We start from the raw sequence: 7,942 nt of genomic DNA on the forward strand, positions 1-7,942 counted from the left end.
AAATTCAAGAGGAAAAGATCAAGGCTGATAGATGGGAAAGGAAATTCCAGGAGGCCCAGATGTGAAATGAGACCTTAGAGAAAAGTTTGTCAGAAAGTCGAAATGAAAAAAGGGAATTAAGTGCCAGAGTGGCTGAACTGGAGAGATCTCTTCATCAATACCGAAATCGTAATTCTGCAAGGGAGCTGAGAGCAAGCTTAAGCAGTATTGAAGAGATGAAAAGAAGAATAGAAGAATTAGAAATGGCACTACAAGATTGTGAAAGCAGGATTGAGTTCCTGGAAGCAAGCGAAGAGCATCAGCAGCTTCACTATTTTCAGAACCAAGTTAGAAATAGGGATTACATTATGGGAGAAGTTGTGGTTCAGATTCAAGAGGTAGCCGATCACTTGCAGACTCTGGCAGTACAGGCCGATACACTGAGTGTGAAGTACGAACTTGAATCAGATCGGGGGCAAGAATTAGCTTCATTACTTAGGAAGATTAAAGGTTTGAGCATTAGGGAAAAGCCTTATTTGTAGCTCATTTTGTAAAGAAATTTGTTTTCTAGTAAAGTTTTATAAATGGAATTGAATCAGAATTGACTCCTTTTTGCCTTCATTTCATTCATTACATAACATCATATGCATTAAAGACTTTTAAAAGATTCTAATTGATTAAAATCATTCCTCAGCTAATTTGGAAACCAACCTACCAACCAAACATCATTACACTACCCAATCATGCTGATAATGGGGTAAACTTGATGAGTGAAAATATAGGGAGAAGAACCAAGGCAGATACTACAGAAGTAAAAACTCCTTTGAGATGGGTCTGTAAGGAGATGGCAAGAAGGGGGTTAATCATTTTGGATTCAAAAGGAAATTGTGAAAAGATGAAAAATTAATGTGAATTCCATCATGAGGAGGGACACAAAATCCAAGAATATGTCGAATTCAGGGCCTTAGTTCAAGGCATGATGGACAATAGAGAGATGGAGTTTTGTGAAAAAGTTAAAGAGGAGGGAAGCGTTCACATCAATGCCCTACATGGAGACACAACTGAAGAAGGGACCTTGTTAAATATCTGCCCTTATGAACCTGGGAGTGTGATAAACAATTGGACTGTAGAAGAAATTCCTGTAGTTTTTAGAGCTTACTCAGAGTAATGTGCAGAACACACTTCTTGCTTTTAGCTTAGAAGTGATAAGAATCCTTCTGTGAAATAGGCTCATGTCTGAACATCATTATTTCAATGAAATGCATCTTTTCATTCATTTCGAGCAAATATTCTTTCATTCTTTCCATACGTGAAATTATTTTAAATTCTTTCATTATTTTGAATTTTCTTCCAAATCATTATTTCATTCATTCATAATCATACCATACAAATAATTATTCTTAAATTCATACATTCTTTGTATATTCTTTTGTACCTACAATAGGTTCCCAGATATCAATGACATGAGCGAACTATTATAGACTAAGAATCTACTTTTGAGCAAGACATGTGTTTAGAGGATCTCATGACTTTGAAATTGTAGCCTATCTCCGAGCTTGTTGAGGATGGTAGAACAAGAAGAGAAACAAATTTTACCTCATGAGGAGACAATGGAGATTGTGACCTTGGAGGAGGGAAAAGTAGTAAAAATTAGAACATGCATAATAGAAGAAACGAAGCAAGACCTTGTTGAGCTACTTCAAGAGTTCAAAGATGTCTTCACATGGTCATGCCCGGGTTAAGCACGGACATTATAGTACACTTCCTTCCAATAAAAAAAAGACTGCAAGCCAGTTCAGCAGAAACTCCGGAGGATGAGGCCTGATATTGTGCTGAAAATAAAAGAAGAAGTCAAAAAGCAATTTGATGCTGGGTTCTTACAAGTGGTCAAATATTCAGAATGGGTAGCCAACATTGTCTTAGTCCCTAAAAAAGATGGAAAGTACAAATGTGTGTGGATTACAAGGACTCGAACAAGGCCAACCCAAAAGACAATTTCACATTGGCTTACATTGACACTTTGGTGGATAATACAGAAGGCTACTCACTGTTTTCCTTCATGGACGGCTTCTCTGGATACAATTAGATAAAGATACATTCTGAAGACATGGGAAAGACCACATTCATGACCCTTTGGGGAACGTTTTACTATAAAGTGATGCCATTCAGATTAAAGAATACGGGAGCAACGTATCAAAGAGCCATGGTAACCTTGTTCCATGACCTGATGCACAAGGAAATTGACGTTTATGTCGACAATATGATTGCAAAATCCAGAACAGAAAAGGAACATGTGCAAGTCCTGAGAAAATTGTTCTTAAGATTGAGGAAGTTCCAACTCAAGCCCAATCCAGCAAAATGCACTTTCGGAGCTAGGTCAAGAAAGCTGTTAGGCTTCATAATCAGTGAAAAAGGAATTGAGATCGAGCCCAATAAAGTAATGGTGATACAAGAATTACCTCCACCACACACCTCATTCACCTCTTCACGTTATGACTTCTCCATGACCTTTCTCCATGTGGGGCATGGATGTCATTGAGACAATATCACTGAAGGCTTCTAATGGGCATCACTTCATCTTTGCGGTCATTGATTACTTTACTAAGTAGGTGGAAGCTGCTTCATATTCTAACGTCACAAAGTCAGCAGTTAGCAAATTCTTGAAAAATGAGATCATATATTGGTATGGAATGCCAGAAAGAATCATATCTGACAATGCGCTGAATTTGAACAACAGCATAATAGTGGAGGTTTGCAGTCAATTCAAGATCAGACACCATAACTTGTTGCCATATCGCCCTAAAATGAAAGGCAGTAGAGAAAAAATAAATAACAAAAAGACAAAATAACAAAAAAATAACAAAATAACAAAATAACAAAATAACAAATAACAAAACAAACAACAAAAAACAAAAAAAAAACAAAAACCTCTATCGGGGCAATGTCTTTCTCTTTGGCTTATCACAGTTTTTCAATTAAAGTCAAGATTCCTTCTCTCCAAGTTTTGTTAGAACTAAAATTAGATGAAGCAGAATGGATCCGATTGAACCTAATTGAAGAAAATATGCTAAAAGCTATTCACCACGGTCAGATGTACGAAAAGCGAATGATGCGAGCTTACAACAAAAAGGTTCGTCCTAGAGAATTCCACGAGGGGGACCTGGTATTGAAAAAGATTCTTCCCCTACAAAAGGATTTTAAAGGGAAGTGGATGTCAAATTGGGAAAGACCTTATGTGGTAAAAAAGTCCTTTTTTTGGAGGAGCATTGATTTTGACCGAGATGGATGGTAAAAACTTGCCTAATCCTATAAATTCAGATTCAGTCAAGAAGTACTTCACCTAAAGAAGGAGAAGAGACCAAGGTGAAAACGCGCAAAAGGCGCTTTAAGTCCTAAAAAAAAGAGACCAAGGCGAAAACCAACAAATGGCACTTTGAGTCCAAAAAAAAAGAGCCAATGTGAAAACCCGCAAAGGACACCTTGAGACCAAAGGGGATTTGAGTTGAAAACCCAAAAAGGGCGGCTCAAATATTGATCAAAATGGGGCATGTGGTGATCTTGCTATACCTGAATTAATAGGAAAGGGGTACGCAACATCTGGGGCATCAACAAAGTACTGTAAATCTCCTAAAAACATGTCAAACTCAAAACGGTTCTTAGAAGTTTGTACAGAGAAGTTCAACCTGCGATATCTAGGGCACCTAGTCTTCATTCTATTTACATTGAATTTTCTATTCTTGGAATACTTTATTCTTTTCAAGATACATGTTCCCAATCAATTCCTTTTTTGTTTACCATCCTTGATAATTTATTCATTTCGAGCTATGCTCCAAAAAAATTTATTCTTATCCATTGTTATGATCTTTAGCAAGCATGTTGCATTGGGATAATGATTAATGGACTAACAATACTTTCACAAAGGAAGTTCTGCATACTACTCTGAAAGTTTCTAAATAATACAAGAACCTGAAACAGGACTATTATTTAGAACGCATCATGTTTAAAGGTTGGAAATATCTGAGAAGGAAAAGTCTAAATTAAGACTATCTCTTCGGATTTTGTTGTCAAAAATATTGATTGAACAAAACGACAAGATATTGTGTCAGTGATAAAGGTTTAATAAACAGACAAGCAACGATTGCCAAGCAATAAGAAAAAGTTATTCTTGGAGAAGGGAATTCTACATTTGTGCATAATCATCTGATCACAACACCCTAAGAGTGGTGTAAATGACCAAAGTGATGGAAAAGGATTCATATCCTATACTCTTGAATTGCAGTAGGAGAGGATGGAAAAAGTATCAGATTTTAAACCCCGGGTCTCAATAGCACAAGACTCATGACCCAGAAGTACGGTTGAACCTTAAGGTTACAGTGAGGCAAATTCATTGAGTGTTTCTTTGGGTCTTTTGTTGAAGGTACCAGCTGAACAAGAACATGTCAATGATGGAGCCTTAATAAACAACGAGCAATAACAACTCAAACATTAAAAGATCATTTTCATGACATTCTGCATTCATTCACACACATCTATTTAAGAGATTTTGACTTCATTTCAATCATAACATCCTAATCACTAGGCATGAATAGGCCCATGAAATGGATTCTACAGGTCATGTTCCCCAAAGAACAGATCGGTGAAACCACAAATCCTATATTGTTGAAGTTGCAGGGGGATGGATTGAAGTCATTATAGCGAATATTATTCCCCTGGTGTTGCAGTGGAACAAATTAAAGCTGAAGGCAGCAAATCTTTTTTTCCCTGGTGTTGCAGTGGAATAGATTAAAGCTGAAGGCAGCGGATCTTATTTCCTTGGCATTACAGTGGAACAGATTAAAGTTGAAGCCAGCGAATCTTATTTCCCTGGCGTTGCAATGGAACAGATTAAAGCTGAAGGCAGTGAATCTTTTTTCCCTGGCATTGCAATGGAACAAATTAAAGCTAAAGGCAGCGAATCTTTTTTCCCCGGCGTTACAGTGGAACAGATTAAAGCTGAAGGCAGCAAATCTTGTTTCCCTGGCGTTGCAGTGGAATAGATTAAAGCTAAAGGCAGCGACTCTTGTTTCCTTGGCGCTGCAGTGGAACAGATTAAAGCTGAAGGCAGCGAATCTTATTTCCCTATTGTTGCAGTGGAACAGATTAAAGCTAAAAGTAGTGAATCTTATTTCCCTGGCATTGCAGTGGAGCAGATTAAAGCTAAAGGCAACGAATCTTATTTTTCTGGCGTTGCAGTGGAACAGATTAAAGCTGAAGGCAACGAATCTTATTTCCCTGGCGTTGCAGTGGAATGGATTAAAGCTGAAGGTAGCGAATCTTATTTTCCTAGCATTGGAGCAGAATAGATTAAAGCTACAAAATATGGCGGATCTTATCTTCCTGAAGTTGCAGTGGAGCAGACTAAAGACAGCGAATCTTATTTCCCTAGCCTTGTAGTGGAACAGATTAAAGCTGAAGGCAGCAAACCTTATTTCCCTAGCGTTGCAATGGAATAGATTAAAGCGAAAAAGTATGGCGGATCTTATCTTCCTGAAGTTGCAGTGAAGCAGATTGAAGCCACCAATCCTATCTCCTTGAAGTTGTAGTGGAGCGGATTAAAACAACAAATCCTATACCTTTGAAGTTGCAGTAGGTCGAATTAAATCTACCATAATAAGTCTTATTTCCCTGAAGTTGCAGTGGAGCAGACTAAGACCACAAATCTCATCCCATTTGAAGCCGCGACAGAGTAGATTGAAGCTACGAGTCGTATCTGAAGTTGCAGTAGAGTGGATCGAAGCAACAAGACGCAGTGGGCTAGAATTAGACTACTTGAAGAAGAGAAGCACCAAGAGAGGTCAAGACTAGGCGAGACCGGGCAAAATTTATCTTTTTGAAGTCTTTGCTCCATTCTCGTTACACGACAATGAGCAAAGAAGGGTAGGTGTAAAACCCAAATTCTACCTGGGCCTATTAAAACTAAACTAAAATAAACCAGTAAAAATAATAAAATAGCAGTCCATATAAAAGTCCATTTACACGACCCAAATAGCCATTAACCTAAATAGCCCAATACCCAGCCCAATTACATTGAATCCTAAAAAATAGTTTTCAAAAACCCCTAAGGTTTCTGGAATAATCCAGGCGCCGCTCCTGCCCTCCACACGCACCAGCCTCTCACCCCAGCCGCACATACGCCTCCACTCCAGGCTGGCCAAACCTGCAACAAACGCAAACAATAATAGTAAAAAAGGAAGCAACAATGACAGCAAATGAACGAGTAAAAGAATAACAGAAAATAGGATTATTTTGTATTCTTTTTTTATTATTTATTTCTTTATTTCGGCTATATAAGGCTGATTGCAAATCTGCAAAAGGGATTCAGAAATAAATAAAAAAAGCACTTCGTATTAACAAGTAGAGAAAATAAAAAAAAGGAGATTCAAGGTAGATATTCAGTTTTTTTCCTCTTTTTTTCTTTGTTGTGATTCATTTTTAAAAAATAATATAGTAAGCAATAGAAAAAAAGAAGACTTACCTATTGGCTTCATGACGCCCTACCTTCAAATTCGCTAGAAAGAGAGCCAAAAAGCCTTTTGTGGTGCGGCTCCAACCACCATTCAAGGTGGAATTGTGGCGAAGGCGCGGTGGCCCGAGGGAGGGTTTCAAATCCTTGGCAGAGAAAAAAGAAGCAACCATTCTTTTTTTTTTCAAACATAAGCTGCTAATATTTATTTTTTAAAGAATTTTTTGTTTAAATAATAATACAATACGACGCCATTTTGAGCTAGGGTTCCTAGTGTCAAAACGATGCCGTTTAGCGGCCATTGACCCGATTGCCCGACCCGTTGGTCCCAGATCCGCGTGTTTTATTGCCATGGTGAATTTGTGCTAATAGCCCTATGCTTTTATAACGTTTTCAAATCGATCATTTTATTTCATTTAAATTTAGCCACGCATTTTATGTTTCATTCTAATATGGTCCGCGCAAAGATGTTGGGTTTTGAGGCAAGGGGAATATTTCCCATTTGGCCCCCATATTATCCGCACGTCATGCTTTGGTCTTTTATTTTATTTTTATTTTTGTTTTTTCTTTCTAATTTTGTTTTAAATCCAATTTAGTCCTTATTAGCTTGATTTAATTTTCTCATTTTTAATTTAATTAAGTATTTATTATTCCATTATTTTTTATATATTTAATTTTTAAATCTAACCTTATTTTAATATTTATGCTTAATATTATTTTAAATCCATTATTAATATTGTTTAAATTTATCGTACATTATTATTTTCAGTTTTTGTTCATATATTTTAAGTTTTCATGTATTATTATTCAAATTCATCATGCATTATTTTATATATTTTTATGTAAACTCAATATTATATGTATACAATTTATATTAAACTATTTTTATTATATACATATACATACATAATATATTATTGATTTCATATTATTATTTTTTACCTATTTCCATATTTTTTTTATTTCTTTTAAAAAACCCTATTTTATTATATTTTACTTATTTCAACTTTTTACATATATCTTTATATATAGAATATTATCTATTTCGAATTTTTCATTCCATATGTATTATTTATTTAGATTAATATATATATTACTTTGTATATTACATATTTTGATTTTTCTATACAATATTTACTTTGAAATTCATTTTGATATTATCATTTCACATAGTATTTATTTTTATCTTCATTTTTGATCTATTTTAAACTCGTATATATATTTATTGATTATTTGTCGTTCACTAGTGTACATTTTGGTTTACGAATTATCACTTCTCATTGTACATTATCGTTTCCATCGCGCTTTATTTGCTCAAAAAGTTACATTTAATATGGTTTTAGTTTTAAAATCATTTTTATTCAAAAGCTTCCAAGGTAGTGTAACACTCGGTATTTGGGATTTTTGAAAAGATCATACCCTAATTTGATAATTTCAAATATATGAACCTTTTTTTAAAAA

This window comes from Gossypium hirsutum, chromosome D06 (assembly GCF_007990345.1).
Source record: "Gossypium hirsutum isolate 1008001.06 chromosome D06, Gossypium_hirsutum_v2.1, whole genome shotgun sequence".
NCBI classification, from domain to species: Eukaryota; Viridiplantae; Streptophyta; class Magnoliopsida; order Malvales; family Malvaceae; genus Gossypium; species Gossypium hirsutum.